The sequence below is a fragment of the Ambystoma mexicanum genome, chromosome 4p, assembly GCF_040938575.1.
Source record: "Ambystoma mexicanum isolate Mex_15411 chromosome 4p, UKY_AmexF1_1, whole genome shotgun sequence".
In the NCBI taxonomy this organism is placed as follows: Eukaryota; Metazoa; Chordata; class Amphibia; order Caudata; family Ambystomatidae; genus Ambystoma; species Ambystoma mexicanum.
The window spans coordinates 1,135,801,373-1,135,822,949 of NC_090927.1; positions in this window are offsets into that span (position 1 = coordinate 1,135,801,373).

The window sequence follows — 21,577 nt, forward strand, 5'->3', positions numbered from 1 at the left end:
CATTTGTGGCCCTCCTGCCATGGACCTGAGCCATTGCATGGTGTGGTGACAAACCTTTGGCCCTGGCATTCCAATACCCCAGAGTATTGAGGGGAGAGTTTGGGTCCTTCTGGTCAGCCTTCGCCTTCCAGGTCTTCCAGTGCTTAGCAATGTTGCACCTTTCCTTCTTGACTTTCCTGGATTGAACTGGATTCCCCCTAGCAGCAGTCCTTCCAGTCTTCTCTTCAGCAGTCTCCCCCTGTATCCATGGAGAATCAGCACATAAGTCTGCTTTCGCCACGTCAAAGACCCTGAATTTACGTTTCCAGTCAATTCTATAACCATGAGGGTGAGGAGTATTTTCAAAAGCAAATTGGCTCTTCTCCTGGGTTTGGCCACTCTGCTTAGGAGTATAAGTTTCCCTCATTAACTGACTATTGGTTGAGGACAGTTATTTGGTCATAGGGAAATGGATTCCATCAGGGTTTGATTGGAAATGTAAGGTATACTAAGCACCTGCTGTGTGCAGCCAATTCTTGTAAGCCCCTGGATTGAGTTTGGTGGCTCAGCAGTCTACCGCGTCTTCCTATCTTTGGGGTTTGTTGCCCCAATCTATTTATTCCTTTATTACCACATTAGATGTTGCTCCAGTCCATGGCATCCTTTTGGCACACCAATTTACAGATAAGAGGCATACCAGCCACTTGTACACCCTAAAAACAGGCAAATACCTCAGCAAAAAAAGAGAGCGTATACATACTTACAACATACAATTGGAGTCAATTAACACATAGTAGACTGCCCACTACTTCTACCCCCAAAGTTCCATGAATACGTCTGGATCAGTGGCAGTACAGAAGTAGGAAGTAGTGCCACAAGAGTGCGCACTAATACAATTACTGCCTGAACTAGAGAGGAACTTTAAGGCAAAAAAGTATCCTTTCATTAGCAGGAATTACGAGGTGCAATGCTGTGCGGATTTCCTCAAAAAATATATGTATATTTTTTCGTTGCCCAAAAAGGATACTGCTGTTGGGAATGGTAACTCACGTTGTACATCCTGAATATATAATTTTACTCACAAGTTCAAAATAACAGGGAGGAAATTCCTCCCACTTCAAAGGTGTGTTTGTAGTCATGGCTCCCTCATGAGGTGTTCTGGGTAATGAAGTCCTGTGGTTGAACGACAGTCTGGGTTACCCTGGTAATATAATTACACTCTTTCTTTGGGACCCCTGCTGCACGCACGTGTTCCTGCGCACTAAGCGTGAGGCATGCACACCACCTCTCCTAGATGATTGCCCGCTGCACCCTTTAGCAGCAGAGGTGAAGGCCCTGAATGGACCGCACTCTCCTTTAGAGGCGTGCAGGGGTCTTGTGTGGCCCACTCCAACCACCCTCTGGGCTCACATCTGGTAGCAGCCTGGTTAACCCTGCCCTCTGTGTCTCACTCCCTTTATCCAAGATGGCGGGGAGTTCCTGCAACTCGTCACAAGGGGTCCAAGGGAGCTTTAATCCTTTATCAGGCCACAAGTATAGACATCCAAACTTTTAGCGCGCAGTTCGGTATCTTCCCTATATACGCAAAACCATCTGTTTTCCACATTATGGTCAACAAGTAAGTGAAAAACAACTGCATTTCCCTGACTGCAAGATGTCACTGGAGGGAGAGAGAACGGAAAGGTAGAGAGCCACCCGACAGCATCAAAGTAAACTTAGAGTATGGTGCCACATGCAAGCATACCATAGAAAAGGGTATTCCTATTGGCACAGGGGTTTGCGAGGTGGAGTGTCTAAACGTTCCTTTGTCAGAAAGCCACTTCAATCCTAGTGGGCAGGTAAGTGAAGGTGAGTGATGCATATGCGCCTCGGGTCGTGTGCAAAATGTAATACTGAGTATGTGACCTCTAAAGATGTGGCAGGCTGGGTGTGGAGCGATTGACCACTGGGAGTGCAGTTTGCTGGTTCTGGGACTTTGCATTATTCGATTGGCAAAACCCCTGTAGGTTAGTGCATTTAAAACAAAATGCACATGCCACTCAAGCACGAAGTGGACATTTTGTTATTGGTTTGCATATGTGGGACAGTGAGTTGAACCCCCAGTCTAAATAAAGTGCCTGCAAGTATTTTTGTGCACTGTGAATTGAACTTCCAAGCACGCAACACCCAGCTGTTCCGCCATGTAGGGAACTAGCGTTGCTCTTTGGGATGCACGTTTATTTTGTGGTGCTGGAAAGTGGCAGAAAAGCCTGCTCATGTTGCTTTGCCCAGGTAAAGCACCGTATGTCTCATGTATAGCACCTAGGACAGGTGCATTATTGGTTTCTGGAGAACGCCTACCAATGGCCACAGCTCTAACACATGACTCGAGTCTTCGTGGCGGTTCATGTCTTCAGATGGCAAAATCATAGTGCTCTGACTGGGTTGCCATGGCTCCTATCAATAATACCTGATTTTATTGACAAACTCCAACACTATCAGCCCACACGATCTATCAGTTCCACCTCTAGCAAGATTCCACCCTGAAACCCCGATTCAACAACTCACATCTCCGAGGTAGTGCAGTGTTGTTGCTCATCCCACAACTTTGAATGTCTCCTTCCATGCTGATCACCACTAGGTCTTCAGAAGGAAAGTATCTCTAATTATTTTCTAACCTATCTTGCTGCTTACCTTTTTGCTGGTGTTCTGGGGTCATGACCATCACCAAAACAATATGTGGGTTATATGAGTCCCCTACATATTATACAAATATAAACAGAACACAGGTGAAGCATTATGGCGTGTCTAGGAAGACCATACATAGTACACTGTACAAATGAGTGTCCATAACTCTTTGGTATTGTCTATGAATGCATAACCTGGTTGATGCTTGACCGTTACAAGCTTCCTGATTCGTGTCATCTATTTATCAGCACATCAGGCCCTCATTCTGACTCAGGCGTTAAGGGGTTTACGGCGCCGTAAACGGCGCCGACCCTTAACACCTGATTACAAGGTTCCCTTTGCGGGATGGCTTTTAACGGCTGCTTTTTTGCAGCCGTTAAAATCCATGCCGCAAAGCATTATCGCCTTTCCCCATTCCCATTATGCCCTATGGGGCGAAAATGGGAATGGGGAAGGGTAAAATGGGAAATGGGGATTTACCGCCCCACTCACCTTGGAATGGGGCGGTAAATCCGCCAACCACCATGGCGTAAACATAGTTTACGCCATGTTGGTAAGGGTACGACCCAGGCGGTAACTTACCGCCTGGGTCGTAATGAGGGCCTTAATAGGTGATGTACCTGACGCAATACCAGGTAGCCTCTTCCACACTAAAGGCCAATGGTCAATATATGCAGATACAACATGGCAGGGAATGTGCTCAAGATGGCAATCAGGAGACACTCTCTGCTCAAACGATCTGTACATTCCACGGAGAGGACTGTGTTGGCGTTCTCTGTGCTGGGGATATGGATTATTTGGAGGACAGGGGTAGGAAAACAACACGGGAATCTGGGTGTTTCCCGGGTTCCTGTGCCTTTGACCAGCCCACCCTGGAAATAAGAGGTTGCGCCAGTCGCCATGAATGGACATTGCAGCCAGCACTACAATCGATCCCTATGGAGTTGGCCTTCTCATTTCATCTTTAAAAATCGAGCAGGAATCCATGTGGATTTAAACCTCTCCCTTCTCTTAGAAATTGGATACGCCAGAGTTGCTCTCAGTTTCTTTTCCAACAAGGGAATCTTGATTAAAATGGCACACATGTTAAAAGGCAGGTGCAAAACCAGTCTCTCCCTATGGTTTCCTATCTTTGGGCCTAATTGCGAGTCTGCGGTTTGGCAAAAAGTGGCAGTAAAGGGGTGTTCATTCTGTTGCTTCCACTTAACCGCTGCATTATCACACCATGGTACTACGAGTTCCGGTGGTAAGGTTGGAAGATTTACCCCCAGCTTTTTGCTGGAGGTAGATCTTCCACCTTAACACCCGAAACTCGTTGGATTTGCCACAGTATTACCACTGGAAGTAACCCGGCTAAAACTGACAAGGAGTCCTAGGTAGTCTAAAAATGGGGACTACGAACACCGAGCCGCCGCTCGTAATTCCATGGTAAATCCACAGGATTGGTTGGTGGGAACGGTAAATTAATTAGGCAGTCAATCAGCAGAGTTAGCTCTGATTTACCACCAAATTCATAATGGTGCTATTTTGTTTATAATGAGCAATCAAAATGAGTTCCTCACTCCTTTGTTTTTCAGCATTTCCTCTCTTTGTGATTTCTGCAAAGAGCGATCCTTCGAAAAACACAGTACAGCATCCTTGGACATCTTGGTTGGTAACAGTTTGCCATACCATGGACCATCACCATCAGCACCCGTAGATGATCAGGGGAACAATGAGGTGATGATCTGTGTTTAAAAAAAGAAACCGAAAGTTCATTTTGCTGTGTTTCCAGCTGTCTTGCGCACCCGTGCCACACTCATTCTTTTGCACTCACAACGCGACTGTCATTAGGACAGAAAAGGAATTAGCTAGGCCCAGGAGTGGCAAGGCTGTAGAATAAAAGGGTGTTTCTGTTTTACTTTGATCTGTTTTTATAAAAACGTGAGGTGGTCTTGAAAAAAGAATCCAGACCATGAGTCGGAACGTGAGCTTGGATCAGCAGCCAGGAAGATTTAAATCAGCATGAGTGATTGCAGGGAGTTGGCTGCCCATACAGGTGCTTTGCTGGTGGCCTGGACATGCAACCTTCTGAACGATCTGTGGCTATAAGAAACATTCTATGACCTACACTGGTTCTTATAGCTTGAAGATTGTCCAATGAGATCACTCATTAAACATTCCAAGGGTTTTAATTAAGCTTCATAGACCTCACCTGAGGACTGTGCCAGGAGTTATGGGCTCTGAAGACGAGGTTAAACGCCTGAGTGCAGCTAATGCATTTATCAAGTTTACAGGCTCATACCTATAGGCCCGTGATATGGGCGAGGTCTGTACATTTGTACAGCCGAATGTAGGATCATTTAAAAAAAAAGATGGAAACACGGGCTGGGGTATAGAGGTGACTGTCTGAGGTTTTTGCAGGGAATGGGCAGGGGCATGTCCAGCCTGCATCCAGACATGAGGATGCCCAAGGAAGATGAAGGGCTTTATTGAAAGGACCAGGCTGCATGTTCCAGATGCTGCCCAGCAAGGATTGGAGCAGCGATGGAGTGCAGAAACCAGGCCCTAGGACTGCCAGGAGAGACCGAGGTGAAATTAAGTATCAATGGTAGGAGTGGGGCCATACCTGCCACGAGTGGGCCAGTCAAAAGTGGGGGTGGGGATTGCCAGTACCTGCCACGAGTGGGCCAGTCAAAAGTGGGGGTGGGGATTGACAGGAGGGGAGACAAAGAAGCAAGCCGTGGACCATGTCTGCCATGGAATTATTGGGGGTTGGTGCTGGCGGAAGCACTCTAAGCAGCACTCCTGAGATGAGATGGAGCACCCCATAGATAGCCCTGCCCGCAGTACCAGTTAGCATAGCTTGAGGATTGACCAATGGGCGTGTTTTCTCAATGTTCAGAGAGATATAATAAATGTTAAATATTCTTCACTATCGCTTACAAATTGAGTTCCTACTGATTGACTGATTATTTCATTGTACTCTTCATTTCTAGTATACCTCCTTACCTGTGTCATCAAGACAAGGTCCCATTTACTTTTTAGAGCTGTCACTCAGATGTGAGGGATCTAAGATTGCATAGAAGCAACCCTTTTTTTTTTTTTAGCTCAGAAAACGTAGTGTACTGTCATCTTAAATCCTTTTGATACTTCTTTGCACACTTGCTTCTGGTTTGCTATCAGAGTCAATGAAAGAAGCACTTTGCACACTCTTGGTCATGTTGTTAAAGCAGGCATCATTTCAGGGAGTGAAAGCCATTCAATCAGTCCGTGCCTTATGAGGCTGCTCACATACTCTTAAGTTAAAGTGATGGCCTCTATCACTGCATGCGGATTATTAGCCACTAACAGATGGCGCAGTGAGATAGACGTCAGGTTGGTTTAAAACCACCATAAATTGTCTCTGGCTTTTTATTATTCCTCCCTTTCTTTCGATGCTGGAATGAGAGTGGTTTTCTCCAGACCATTTAATTATCCTGTCAGGATATGTTTGAGACTCTGCTAATTCATGATCCAATTGGACGGATTTATACACTAAGTACTAATACTATTACTGGGTGGGAAGAGCAACTGAATGAAAAGAAACACTGTGATGGTAAAACTCGTTTTACCTGAGGACAATCTTGAACATACAGCCTTGACATTATAGGTCCCAGACTCTGCCCACTGAGTTCATAGGTCTTGCCTTTGGCAGAGCAGCTTTTGGCATTGTGACTTAACAGCCAAAGGTGCTAATCTCCATGTACAAAGTACATGTGGCATTTAGGGTCAAGGTCCCTGCTATCTGTTAACCACCTGTAATGAAAATAATGATACATTCATTTTTGGATAGCACAAACCAATACCAAGGAAATATAACGGCTTGTTTTCACCATGCATGCTGCTCAATATCTCTTTCTAAGAATGTCTTATCAGATGATAGTCTTGAACCTGCATCCTTTACATTGCCAGTCACATGTTCTACCCACATAGCTAACGTGTCGCACTTTAGAAAAAGCAGCTATTTGCATACAGAGGTCTAAGATGCAATGAGCTAACCTGCATGTGCAAAGTTTAAGTAATATTTACTATCAAGACTACTGCCATCTGTTGGTGTGAAGAACTGGCCTTTGGCAAGGACGAAAACACCCCGGCTTTTATGATTTTAACTAATGATAAAATGCTGCAGGTAATTCTATCTGAGAAAGGGTGATCTTCTAACCAGACCCCCTCTCATTAAACTCAATGCCAAAATATAGTGTACGGCTGCCTGTGCCTTGCTGTATCTATATCCTGATTTGCTTTGCAGTGCCTCCACTCAAGTGCCACAGAGCAGGTTCAGAGGTCATTAGTGTACTCCTGACAGCTGGGGTGACAGAAATGTCACTTCAGTACAGAGGCTGCATTTAAAGTCTGCACCTGTGTTCCAAAACTACATATCTATGATAAATTACCATCCCAATGGCAGCTAATCTTTAAACACAAATGAAACAATCCCTGAGTTTGGGGAATGATGGCTGGTACTTCACATAATATATTTATCAGCCCCTGTCAGGACTGGGCATATATTTCAGACTAGGCCAGACATGGACAGGCTGTGTGTATTCTCCGTAGAATGTGTGTCTTTGCTGAACCTAGCAAGACCATAGCCAGTGGGGTTGCCTTCCTTTTGATCCTTTGTGAAGTTAAGTACCACCACTCCAACAAGAAAGACCCTCAGAAGAAGCTTTCCTGGGAAACTGGAATCAAAGGGCACACTCTAACCAAAAGTACTAGTCTCACACCAGAGTGTTGCATACCAAAGGGTCGTTGATGCTACGGGTTTGGGAAGGGGTGGAGTTAGCGTAGTCAGAGGGAGCTCAGCATAGTTGGGGTCTGATTCCACCATCTTCATTCTCTCTGTACCACATTTTCCTTTATTTACATTAGAATTTCTTAAGCACAAAGCACTTTGGGTTTGATGCAACCAAGCATAGACCACTTATCACAACACAGTGATTTGATAGAATCACATACTTTCATTAAATCCCTTGGTGCCGTTTGTCTACAAAATAGGGGGTCTCCCACCCTTTCTTGGATTCACATTTGGACCATCCATGACTCAAAGAAGATGTCTTTTGGACATCTTTTGGAGCGTTGATCTTTCCAAAGCCCTCAGCCATTGAGACAAAGGAGTGATCCAAGGCAGTGGCAAACCCTGCTCCCTACCCACTCCCAAGGCACACTGGAAGTGATGATTCTTGCTGAGAGTCAATAACTGCACACTGCTTGCAACCCTCACTAGGCTGGGAGAGCAGAACCCAAATAAATTCCACCTGTCTTTTGTACCAGAACATCCAGGATTTCTGTTTTCGCTGCATCAAACCAATCAAACGTCATTTTAGCAGTGATCGCCGTATTTGAACCAGAAGGTTCCAACAGTACTGCTTTTGGCACTGACTCGATCTTTGAACCACTGTTCTCAGATCATCTGAGTGGCTCAACACAGCATCCTCTTAGCAGAGCCCCATCACATGATTGGCTCAAGCACCAGCCCCTGTGCAGACGTCTTCAGACTGCCTCATCGAACAAAACATTGAAACACCAGGATTTCACATTACAGCTCAACTTGAGCTACTGGATTCTCACATCACTCACTGCTTTGTAACAGTGTTTTTGAGAGTTCAGTGTACAGCTGATTCCTGCAATTAAAGTATATATTTTTCTAAAACTTTAATAGGACTTTATTTTATTTTGTAGCTGTTTTACTTTGCTGATGGGGTTGCTACTAGCTCACATTCACACCCCTTCTGAGTGTATAGCCTTCCCTCGGCCACCGAAACCATAAAAGGCAATGGAGGTGGATATCCTAGCTGTTTTACCATTATTATTGTGATCACTGTCGGTCTGTAGAAGTGTGAGGGAGAGGGGGGCATTGAATAGGTAGTTCCGCCACTAATCCGTATAGTCTTTCCGAGTAGAAGTAATCTTGTCACACTGCTAGCAGCAGTGGGATTTTACACAGACTGTGCCAACAGCTTAGTCTTCCAGAAATAAACGTTTTTGCAGTTAATGTTAGAAACACTGACATGCCTTTTTGCTAGTAGGAATTTGGACATGAGCATTGCAACAAGCTTGAAAGCAGGAACTATGAACTATGAACTATGTAATGAGCAAGGTCTCACTCATGGTTATAAGGTTTAGAAAAGTAAACTGCTAAAGAGCCTTCAGGTTTCTGAGGAAGCTAGGGGGTGGAGGAGTCCCAAGGTGCCAGCTCAGGTACACCTTTCTCTGTGGAGGAGAGGGAGGGGACATATAAGTTACAGAGGGCCACAGTGATGAAAGCAGTTCTCACCAAAGCATCAGAAGGGTGGGGCAATGTAGCCTCTAACATTTCTCAGGTAGGTTTCTGTTAAGTACTGCGGTTCAGCCAAGTCCCAGGGTGGTCCCTCTAGAGCAGAGCTGGCTGAGAAGAACTTCCACTTCCAGAGTAGGGAAATGAGGCCTTAGAATAACAGAAAAAGAGGAAAGGGAGACAGAAAGAGCATTATTTTGTGCTGCTTACAAGCTGGAAGAGCAGATAGAGGCCACCGAACAGACCTCTAATGGGGAGGGGAGTGTGTTCAGTGTTTGTTCACAAGGAAAATCTAGGCACCACATTATCAAGTACTTACTCCAACCATAAGATGTGGGGAACGTTATTTGTGACTGATTTGAAACACTGGAACTAGCTTTACACATACAGGTGGAAGGAGAGCTGTGGGGAACAGCCATTCTGAGCTGCCTACTGTGGGCCCATGATGAGAGGCCCATTTATACCAAAATGAATGACACAGTCCTCAGGAAGTTCTGAAAAACCACAGAACAATATCTCAGGAGCTTAAGAGATCTCTCCAAGAAGGGGAGTCCAACCTGTGAGGCATTTTCACATGGGTAATTGAATAATTTTATTGAATGGGTCACAGGCAACAAGTTGACAATTTTGTATAATTTGTTAGCATGTGTGAATATTCTTACAATTTCGTAAATGGAGTTCCACCAACATTTAGTGGACTAGATTATCAGAGACCCAGTTAGCCAACAGTTATACAAGCACTTTAGTACAGAAAAAGGCTCAAGTGCAGGTGCCTGGAATTAAGCCAGACGACAAGGGCACCTTTCCTTTTTCCTTTTTCCATCGAACAACAGTGAGCGTGTTGGTCGCTGATGCTGCCATGCTCCCCCTCCCTCCCAGCAGATCATTCCTACACTCTGGAGGACTGAGGAGGGCAATCAGCAGCATCATATCCCATAGGGGGTGAGTGCTTTAAGATTTGCTTCTCCCTTGCATTTATCATTGTGTGGGGGAGCTGGATGGCCACAGTAGCAGCGTGCAGCAAACTTGGATTGGTTTGCCTTACACAGCCCATGCTGCTTGCTGGCCCCATTCAGCGTGCCTCACTGTTTGAGTATTCTAAAATGGCCACCCCTTCCTCAGAATCGGAGTGCATCCGAGGGTTGCCATGGAGCCGGGTAAACAAGACTCGCAATTGGCCTATGCTGCCTTCTTATTACCCAATCAGAAGATGGAAGGTGAGAAAGCCAGCTCCCGATGCCAAGACCCACAGAAAAGGCCCTTTCTCAACCTCTCTGCTTCTTTCCTTTTTCACACTGTGAGCATGTTGGTCACTGGCGCTTCCCCGCTCCCCCTCCCTCCCAGCAGATCATTCTTACACTCCGGAGGACTGAGGGGTGCGATCAGCAGCATCGGAACCAATGGGGGTGACCACTTTCAGATTTGCTTCTCCCTTGCATTTATCCTTGTGTGGAGGAGCTGTATGGCCGCAGTAGCAGCATGCAGCAAACATGGATTAGTTTGCGTTACACAGCCCACACTGCTTGTTGGCCCCATTCAGCGTGCCTTGCTGTTTGATCATTCCAATATTGCCACCCTCTTCTTCGGCATTGGAGTGCCTCAGAGAGTTGCCATGGAGCCGTGTAAACAAGGCTCCAGATTGGACTATTCTGCCTTCTTACTACCCAATCAGAAGCCGGCAGGCGAGGAAACTGCCCCAGACTGTAAAGCTCACAAAAAAAACAGTCTGGCCTGTTCGGGCCTGGGTGGCCCATTGGACCCCCCAACTATGGTGCTCATTTAATCAATTCTTCATCACCCTGTTCATGTTGGACTTGCCTCTTGGACGTCTTTGCACCCTTTTTGGAACATGTTAGTGATGTCTGATCTTTCTTTTGCTTCCTCCTCTAGCTCCTGAACCTCATCTGTTGTTTAATCAGTCTGTCTCTCTACCTCTCCTTCCTAACCTACTCCTCGTACTGCACTTGCACTGTTCAAAGAAAAAAAAAGAACATTTTAATTTGATTCTAGATGATTGTGCATGCTACATCACTGAACCTTTTTTTGCTCTACATTATGCTCTGTTTAAAAATGTAATCTAGATGGTTGTGCCTGTTCCGTCCCTGCACCCTTTTTTGCTCTGCATTATGCTCTGTTTAAAAACTAGATGTTGTGCCTATTTAATTTAATTTTATTATTAATGTGTTATAGCTTAACATAAGCTTTTCACATTTCATAAATTACATAAAGTAAATACTCTTGTCACTTCAATCATCATATAAAAAATACATTAAAATTATTTTTAAGAGAAAGACAAGGACAAGTATGTAAAAGAATTTTCAAAATACCTAAAGTGAAAAGTAAGAAAAAGAGAATTAAAAAGAAAAGGGAATAGTGATTAGAGATTAGAGAACAAGCGAACAGCCAAAACCAGCGATAAACAGTACAGAACCGACAATAAAGAATAAAGAATATCTAAATAATGTATAGTCAATACATTGGCATTAATTAATAGTTGCCTATGTTAAATCTGTTTCATATTCTAAAAAAGAAAAAGTACTCAGAAGCAAATTACTAGTGCAAACACTTATTGGTTCATAGATGAAACTCTGGTGAATAGATTAGCAGATTAGGACAGCAGAGCAAATATATATCCATTAAATTCTCTATAGTCAACCACACATTATACATTGCGATATAAAGTTTCAATCCGCTTGCGTTGATCGCCCTTAACCAGAAGTCATTGCTGCTGATATGGTCCATTTTGTGGACTTAGTCTGCATAGTATGTTGAATAGTCTTTTAGCATAGCAGGACATCTAGTAAGGACATGTTTGCCAGTTTCAGTCTCAGATCTGTTCGCGCACAGTCGACAAGAGCGTTCAGGTATAGTGAGATTGCTCGTAATCCCGCTTATAGCCAGTACCGGAAGCTGGTGAATCCTTAGCAAGAGGATAAATCGTCTCAGGCGTGGGGAAGGGCAAAGAGACAAGTATGGTAATGGCTTCTTAAAGGTGTATCTCATATGTTTGACATAGCACTTCAGATCTTCTAGATGTGCAAAATTGTCAATCCAGTCGTTCAGTTCGGATTTCTCAGATAATGCTCTGAGTGAAGAGGCTGTGTCCCCGTATGGCCTATGGGTCCAACCAATCTTTTCCAAGTAGCAGTCCATGCGTTTTCTCATGAGTGGAAATGAGGAGGAATTATTGATTTCGCTGTACATAGCAGCCAGCAAGAGGTTATCTGTATACGATGTCATTTTTTTTTTTTATAATATATTTTTATTGGTTTTCTGAACAACAAAGAGCTCTGAAAAGAGATTACATTAGGGCACATGCCCCTATAAACTTCAAACAAAGACCGTAACTCTCCACTGTATTCACCCTCCCCCCATCCCCCTCCCCTCCAAATCCCCCGTCTTGGGGCACAGGCTCCACGTTTCCGTGGATAACTTCTTCGGACGGCGCCGACCGGGCAAATAAACAGACGCAATGAGTCAGCTTTCCTTAGAAGCATGAAATAAGTTCAATCCTGAAACTGGTTTCGGGCCGGGTGGAGTGGCCGTATCACCTTTCTGTCTCTCAGTTTGTGCTGGCAAACACCTCCATGAATTGTAACCAGTCGGCCTCGAGTTGCGAGCTTGAGCCATGAAGTGCTGCTGTTAGTTTATCCATAAAGTAAATATCCTTGGCCACTGTCACCCATTCTCTCCTCGAGGGGAGCGCTGCTCTCTTCCAAGTCCTGGCCCATGCAGCCCTAGCTGCTAGGAGTAAGGAGTGTGTCAAGTCGGGAGCTTCTCCCAGTGCTTATCCTTTTGCTGTAGCCCAAATAATAGTGTGAGTGGCTCCAATGGATAGACCCTTTCTCCCGCCTTCTTAAGCCAACTGAGCACCTCCAACCAATAGACTTGGACCTTCTCGCAGGACCACCACATGTGCCAATAGTTGGCCCTCTCACCGCAACCGTGCCAACACAATGGGACAACGTCTGGGAACATCCTGGAGAGGGTGATCGGGTCATATTGCCACCTATGAAGAAGTTTGATGGCATGTGTCTTGTACTGGCAGGAAATAGATGTCTTGAATGCCCTGCTACATAATTTCCACCAGAGCCCATCCCCAATGTCCCGGCCCATGTCCCTTTCCCATTTCCCTCTAAGACTTTTAATCGATCCCTCACGGGGGATTAAGAGAGCCCCGTACAGGAGAGAGATAAGGCCTTTCATTTCCGTGTGGGAGTCTAGGATTTTCTTGACTGGGGTGAGCTTCCTTTGTATGCAGGGCTTTAGCTTTGGTTTCATGAGAATTCCCTTAAGGCGAAGATATAGAAGTGGGAAGAGCCTGCCAATTCCCAGAGCCTCCTCGAGCTCCTGGATACTTATGAAGGTGTCCTCCCTCACCAGTTGGCCGACCCTGCAGAGGCCTGCGTCAAACCATGACTGATAGTGTTCGTGGCCTGGGATCTCCTCTAGCACTGAAGTGGACCAGATGTAGCTCAGGGGCGAGGGCCATGTTGTGACTTTCTCTCTATTTCCCTTCCCCGCTAGCGCTTTCCACATTGTACCCAGTATCGGGTGATCCCTGATTCTTTTAGGGAGCTTTTTTAAGGGGACCCATAGCCATTCGCCTACAGTGACTGGGTGCAGGTAGTGATTTTCGATGTATACCCATTGTTTATTGGGGTCCTCTCTAAGATGTGGGGCCAAGGCCCTGAGCTGGGCTGCCCTATGGTAGACTGTCAGATCCGGCAAGGCGACCCCCCCTCTCTCTTTGGGGCGGGTGAGGGTCTCATACCCAATTCTGTGTCTCCTGCCCTGCCATATAAACTTCATTATGCGCTTCTTGGCTTCTCTGAGGTATGTGTCTGGGGCTTCCAAGGGGAGCATCTGGAAGACATACAGCACCCTGGGGAGCAGGTTCATTTTTATAGCATTTATCCTTCCCATCCAGGAGATCTGTCCCTTCCCCCAACTCTCCATTTCTCTGAACAGTTTATCAAATAGTGGGGGGTAGTTGGCCTGGTTCAGATCCTCCCCGGGGCGTACTATGTTAATCCCCAGGTATTTTATCCCTTCTGTACAGATCTGCAGGCGTAGCGGGATAAGCTCTGTAACATTTCTATCCGTATCAGAGGCAAACGGGAAAATCATGGACTTGCTAATATTCACCTTAAAGCCTGAAAATCGACCATACCGTTCAATTTCCTGCAGGGCTGCCGGGACTGACCTTGTCGGTTCCCGGAGGTGGAGCAAGATATCATCTGCGTAAAGACCCAGTTTAAAGGTACGTTCCCCCACCTCAATACCCTGAACCTCTGGGGAGCCACTGACATACTCTGCTAATACTTCCATTGTCATGGCGAAGAGGAGTGGGGAAAGAGGGCAGCCCTGCCTCGTACCTCTTTGGAGGTGGAAGAACCGTGACAGACGCCCATTGACTGTGACTCTGGCGGTTGGTGACACATATAAGGCTTTGATCGCTCGTATGATCCCTGTTCCCAGCCCCAGTTTCTTGAGTACCCCCTGGAGGAATCCCCAGTCGACCCGGTCAAATGCTTTCTCTGCGTCGATAGAGACCAGAACGGGTTTCCACCCCTTGCCGCTGCCTCCCTCATCAGATGTAGGGTCTTCCGCATTGTGTCAGCCCCCTGCCTACCCTGTATAAATCCCACCTGATAGGGATGAATTAGCCTCGGCATATGACCATCCAGCCTAGTAGCAATGATCCTGGTGAATAGCTTTGTGTCCACATTCAAGGGTCTATAGGAGCGGCTGTCCGCCGGGTCCTTCCCCTCCTTCGGGATTACCGTAATTAGCGCTTTGCCAAAGGATGTGGGTGCTCTGCCTGTCTCCATTATGTGCGAGAAGAGACCTGCCAGGAACCCTGCCAGGAGGCCAGAGAAGGCCTTGTAAAAGCCTGCCGTGAACCCATCCTCTCCTGGGGCCCTACCCCTCTTCAGGCCCGCTATGGCTCTTAGTACCTCCTCCTCCGTTATCGGGGCATCGAGGATTGATGCTTCTAGGGGTTCAAGAGCCGGGAGGGTGACCCCCTTGGGATATTCATCCAAGGCTTTCTTCTCCGTCTCCCCCTCTCTCCCGTACAGAGCCTCATAGAAGGACGCAAATTTCTCTGCAATCTCTTCCGGGTCGGATACGTCCCCTTCTTCCCCACTACTTAACCTCGCCACCCATCTATCCGCCCTCTGGCCTCGAAGTTTTGCTGCCAGCATGGCATCCGCCTTGTCCCCTTTTTCATAGTATTTTTGGCGTAAATGTTGGAGTCCCGCTACAATTTTGCCCATCTCCATATCCGGCAATTCTTGTCTCTTTTCCCTAGCGATGCCCAGGTCCCTCTCTCTCTCCGTCTCCATCTTCCCCTCTGACCTTTCTAACATAATTATCTCCAATCTCAATCTGTGTGTCAGGAGGGTCCTAACCCTTTTTTTGGAGGCCCCTTCACTGATTAGTCTACCTCTCCAGGTTGCCTTTGCCGCCTCCCACACAATCTCCCTGTTGACTTCCCCCGTGTCATTTACCTAAAAAAATTCCCTGATCGCTGTTGCCATTTCTTCCTTAAAGACCATGTCTCTCAACAGGAAATTGTTGCACTTCCATAGAGATTCCCTGGGTTTCAGGCCTGCCATACAGACGTCTGACCAGACCATGTCGTGGTCTGACCAGCTAACGGGCCGAATCTCACAGGCCTCTATTCTGCTTATGTGCTGGTTTCCAATGAAAAGATAATCTATTCTAGTTCTGGTGCCGTGGGCCGCAGAGTGGAAAGTGCATCCCTTGCGCCTCGGGTGCAGCTCCCGCCATATGTCTACCAGCCCCTGCTCCCACATTATTTCCCGCAACGCCCCGTGAGGCGTTCCCCACTGCTGTTTAGAGGGCCTGCGTTTCCACTATGGTACAGCTCTCGTTCCGCCCACATATTAAAGTCCCCCCCCAGGAGCAAAAGGCCATCTGCTTTAGCCATCACCTCCCCCAGGGCCTCTTGGACGAATTCCCTCTGACCCGTATTGGGGCAATATATTGTTGCAAGGGTGACTCTGGTATTATGTAATTTACCGGACACTACCAGGGCCCTCCCATCCTCCCTCTCCCAAGTGGACACTTCCATTAATTTCTGATTCCTATGGAGCAGGATACCGACTCCTCCTTTCTTTATGTGGCCGGATGCCCAGAAGGTCTGACCCACGTGTGGTCCAGGGATGGCCCTCTCCTCCCCCCTCACCGTCCTGGTTTCTTGTACAAACATAATATCCACTCTCCCGTTTCCCATTTCCCTTCCTAGGAGGGAGCGCTTCGTTGGGGAGTTAAGCCCCTTGACGTTGAGGGAGCCCATCCTAAGTGACTCGACCCGGCCCCTTTCTTCATTGTCTGCCATTGCTTCTCTCTGATGGATTATTTGTTTTCCCGGTCCTGTAAGAGCCGCCCCGATTCTTTACCACACTGGATATGTCCTGTGCCCAAGGACTTTGTCACCCCTCCCCTCGCCTCCCCCCTCCCTTTTCTCTCCATCTTGCATGACGCCTGCCAACGGGCAAGCCACCAGAGTGTGAACATGTTCCTGCACCGCAGTTCTCTTGATGAAACTTGCGTCCCCGACCGGGGTTGCTAATAAAATAATCTTGGTCTCCACGTTGGTTTGTCTTACTCCACCTGGTCCCCTTCGGCCTCCGATGTCGGGGTGTTTGGTTTCCTGAATTTCCTTCTGCCCTTTGTCTTCTTCTTCGTGGCCCAAGGGCCAACCGGTTCTCTCCTGGTGTCACCCGATGCTTGGGTGCCCTCCTCGTCTTCCTCACCCAGGGCGACCCCCTGGATCACTTGCAGTACTTGCGAGGTCTCCTTGCCACTGGTCACTCTGTAGTCCACCCCAGCGCGTTCAAAGGACAGGGCGAAGGGGAAGGACCATCTGTATCTTATGTCTTGAGCAGTTAGCCACTGGGTGAGCGGATGACATTCTCTTCTGCGGGTGAGAGTAAGATACGATAAGTCCTGGTAGATCTTAATTGTGTCGCCTTAAAAAATAAAGCTCCCCAGCCTCTTTGCCTTCTCCAGGACCTCCATTTTCTCCCTATAGCGGAGGAACCTCACCACGATGAACTTCGGGCCTCCACCCACACCCCCTCCACCTCGATGCGCTCTCTCCAGCTGGACCTCTTTGCCCCCCCCTAAAGTGAAGAGCTGGTTTATCAGGCCCTGGACCTTCCTCCCCACATTCGCCACCGTCTCCCCTCTCTCCTGCGAGACACCCATGATACTCAGGTTGTTCCGGCGCTCTCTGTTTTACAAATCGTCTATCTTCAAGGTTATGTCCTCATCTCTTATCTCTACATCCGTTAGCCTCGCCTCATATTTCATGACCAGGAGGTCCGTCTGGAGGTGGTTGTTTTCCATCCCCTCCATTTTCTCCTCTAAGGTGTCCACCCTCCCCTTGAGATCCACTATGGACGCTTGTATATCTGTCCGGATTGCCTTGATCTCGTGGAGGATGTCCTTGAGATCCTCCCTCGTGAGTGGTGCAGGGGGGGATTCGCCGCCTGAGAGCATGGTGTCTCTGTGGGCCTCCCTCGTGGCTGAGTGGGGCCGTCGGAAGTGCTGGAGAGACGAGATCGCCCCCAATGTCAGCGTGCTCTCCAGGGTCTGGGTGTCTTGACGCATCCAGGGGTGGTGCCTCCGTCTGGGGTCCTCTCGCGGGGGACTCTGTGGTGTACAAGGCCCCTCTCGTGTCTGGTGTGCTAAGGTCCTGCGTGGAGTGCCTCGTGTGGGGGGGGCTGTGCCGTGTCGACAGGTGGGACCTTCGGGGAGTAGGGTGTCCGATCCCCGGCCCCTTCGGTGCCTCCAGCCTACTCCCCAACTAGTTGGGGAGCGGGGGTGCCGCAATGGAAAGGTTGCGCGGGAGGGGAGCCCGCTTTCACTGCATCCAGTCTGTCTCTTCCCGCCCACGCTCTCCTCACCTCCTCACTTCCCAGTCACTGTGGGGGGTCCAGGGACGACGGTTTGGCTCGGGCTGCGGTGGATCGGGCTCTGGGTGGGCTATCTCCGGCGTGCTGACTGGCGCTCAACTGCTCCTCTCCGTAGCCAGTGGGGGCCTGGGCCACGTCCCCCAGGGACCGCGACACCCGTCCGGTACCCCGTGCCGGCAGGGATCACGTGTGGAGGGTCCTCGCCCCGTGTCTCCCTCAGTGGTGCTCTGGTCCAGTATCCTGGGTTGGCCGTTTCCTCCTGCGGGGGCGGCCGTCTGCGAGTCCTCGTGTGGGACTCCGTGTTTCCACAGGAACTCGGGAGGGGCCCTGGGTCTCCCAGGGACGAGGAAGCGCTTCTCCAGAGCCCGCGGCCCTCTATCTCTTCTGTCGCCGCGCCTCCTCCGGGACCCGACTGTCCGACACAGGTCGTGAGCGCAGGGTGGGGGCGAGCGGCTCTACTAGTCCTCGTCGCGGTGCGGCGGGGTCGGCCGCCCTCGTTGTCTGGGGCCTCTGGCGTCTCCGGTGCACACTAGCCTCCGGTGCTGGGAAGCGCTCTGTGGGCCTTTCTTGGGGCTCCGCTTCCCGGTCTCACCCCGGAAGGTCTTCACTGCGGGTCTCGGGGTGGGGCCCGCTGCATTCAGAGGGGCTCCCCACTGGCTGGGCTCGGTAATCCAGGCCCGGGACTGGTAGTATCCACTAGGCCCTGCGGTGGATTCAGGAGCGCAGGACTTACACGTCCAGCATGTTCCGCGCCCCCTGGTGGTCTCACGATGTCATTTTTAAGTACAGTTCAGCCCTTTTTCTAAGTACCTGAGATTTCCACGAGATGAGACCCAGTTCTAGTCTAAGGATGGACATAGGTATGCATGTCGGAAGTCAGAGTATTTTCTTGCAATATTTTCTCTCAAGAATCTGCAGCCACCCCATATCTATCAGTTGTAAGGCTTCTAGGCCATAGGTTATCATTGGTGCTAGCACCTGGAGATATAATTGTCGTGCCGCCCAGATGGTGTACCCACAATGAGAAATAGAAAAACGATATATCAGGGCTGTAACTTGGGCCGCTCGCGTGATTCTAGCCTGTTTACACATAGAATTTTGCCCCTTGGGCTCAATCTCAATGCCCAGATATCTGCAATAGGGGGTGTATTGAATTGCAGACGCATGTATTTTAACACTCACTCATGGTATCTTCTTGCTACTAAAGACCACCATCTGGGTTTTGTTCAAATTGATTGCAAGGCCGTTGCTTTGAGTATAAGACCATAATGCCTCCAGGATGGTGTACCCACAATGAGAAATAGAAAAACGATATATCAGGGCTGAAACTTGGGCCACTCGCGTGATTCTAGCCTGTTTACACATAGTATATTGCCCCTTGGGCTCAATCCCAATGCCCAGATATCTGTAATAGGGGGTGTATTGAATTGCAGACCCATGTATTTTAACACTCACTCGTGGTATCTTCTTGCTACTAAAGACCACCATCTGGGTTTTGTTCAAATTGATTGCAAGACCGTTGCTTTGAGTATAAGACCATAATGCCTCTGCTGACCTTCGGATACCGCTAAATGTGTGGTCCATGATGACTAAATCGTCAGCATATGCTAGGACCAAACAGTGGGCGGCGCCTATCTTAGGGGAACAGTTGTGTTCTGATGCTAATACTTTAGGTATATCATGGACAAACAGATTGTATAATATTGGTGCCGTAACACATCCTTGTTTTACGCCACGATTTTGTCCAATCTTATTAGACATGTTCCCCTTAGAGTCTAACTTCAGGGAGACTGTAGTGTTGTGATGTAACAGTCTGAGATAGTATAGTATTCCTTTGGGGCAACCCAAGTTCTCAAGTTTAGACCACAGTAGATTCCCAGGGACTAGGTCAAAGGCAACCTTGAAATCAATGAACAATGCATATAGGGGCGGGTTGCCTGGTGTTCTGGCCTTATTCCGAAGTATGTCCATTACAACCAGGTTGTGTACTGTACAATATCCACCCCTAAAGCTGCATTGGAATTGGTCTAGGATCTTCTCTCTGTCTACCCATATTTGGAGTCCGTGTAGTAGGTACGCCGCAAATAGTTTGCCCGTGCAGTCCAACATGGACAGTAATTGATAGTTAGAAGGGTCCGACCGGTCTCCCCTCTTGTAAACCGGGACCAGGGTTGCTGTCTGCCAGGATTCCGGAATACGCCCATCGTTCAAGATCTTTTCAAATAGTATCTCAAGGACTCCTGCCCAAAATTCTGGATTGCTCTTTAGAATAACATTTGCCAGGCCATTGGGCCCAGGGGCTCTCAATGTTTTGAGCTTTTTTTTTTTGGTAATCAGTGATTCGACTGTCACCTTAAAAGGGGGAGTGGGTCGGCCCAAAATGTTCATCTCCCAGGACTGACCAGGGGCAATATAGTTGCGGCTTCTCAGGAATTCCTTCCACTGGACTATGCCAATAGGATTAGATGGGGAGCTACTGGTGTCTCCCCTTGCCTTGCTCAGCAGTCCCCATATAGACCGAGAGTTCCCTGTGCAGAGTGTTTGAACTGTCTTTAGCCATTTAAGTAATTTGGCTGCGCATCGTTTCTGCCTGAGCCATGCTCTAAAAGCGTTTTTTTGCTTTTTACTTAAATTCTGGTAACTGTTCCATGTAATGGAGGCTTTACGCAGCTTCTTGAGTTCTGCTCTTAGTATTCTTTTGGCATCTCTGATTTCAATGTCAAAGGCATTAGTGAATTTAACTTCTGGGGCCAACATATTTGATTTGACAGTAGCGTAACTATACGAGAATGATGTAATCTATTCTTCGATCTCATTGCTGGTCATAGCAAGAAGCTCATCGCGACCCATACTTGTCTTATCAATCGTGGATTCTACTGCTTTCTTGATATTTTTGTCGGACCAACGGATGTTTGAGGAAGCTTGGTTCGTCCTCAATTCACCAATAGGTCTGGTCCGAACGTGCTGTGCCGTTTAATTGAATGTGAATGTAAGTGTGGCATGGTCACTCCAATCATTGTCCTTGATCTTCATATTGGTGACCCAAGTGGCCATAGAGGGACTAACATAAATGTAGTCCAATGTACTTCTGGATTTGGTGTTACCCCATGTGGGTTGTCCCGGGTAGTCACTGCTGGTTCTACCATTTAGAATTTCAAAATTCCATGAGTTAAAGAAGTTGAACCATAGTAATCCCTCAGGATTTGCACCTGCATGCCACATCTTGCCTATTCTCTTCAGCAAGGGATTGTTACTTCTGCTCCCATCTCCCACTAAGTGACAGTTAAAATCGCCAGCGATTATTACCAGATTTTTTCTTACATCTGTCATCCAATCAATCATCAGATCATGACAGGCTTCTTGAATAAGGTCTCTGTGGGAAGATTTGGGAGGATTGTATAGATTAATCAGCAGTATATTATCCACTGTATCTTTGCCAGGGAGTTCTAGTTCCACCACTAGCACAAATTCCTCCATGTTAGTGTGGATACGGGTAGATCTTAGTGGATGTAAGATTCCAATGAGTAATCCCCCATATGGTCTTCCCCTCTGCCCCTCTATGGCTAATTCCTGATGGATGGTATAACCATTTAGCAGGGCCCGAGAGGTAAGCCACGTCTCCTGGAGGCATATGCAGGTATGTCCTGCTAACAGGAGAATAGAGCCATCCGCAGATAATAAGTGG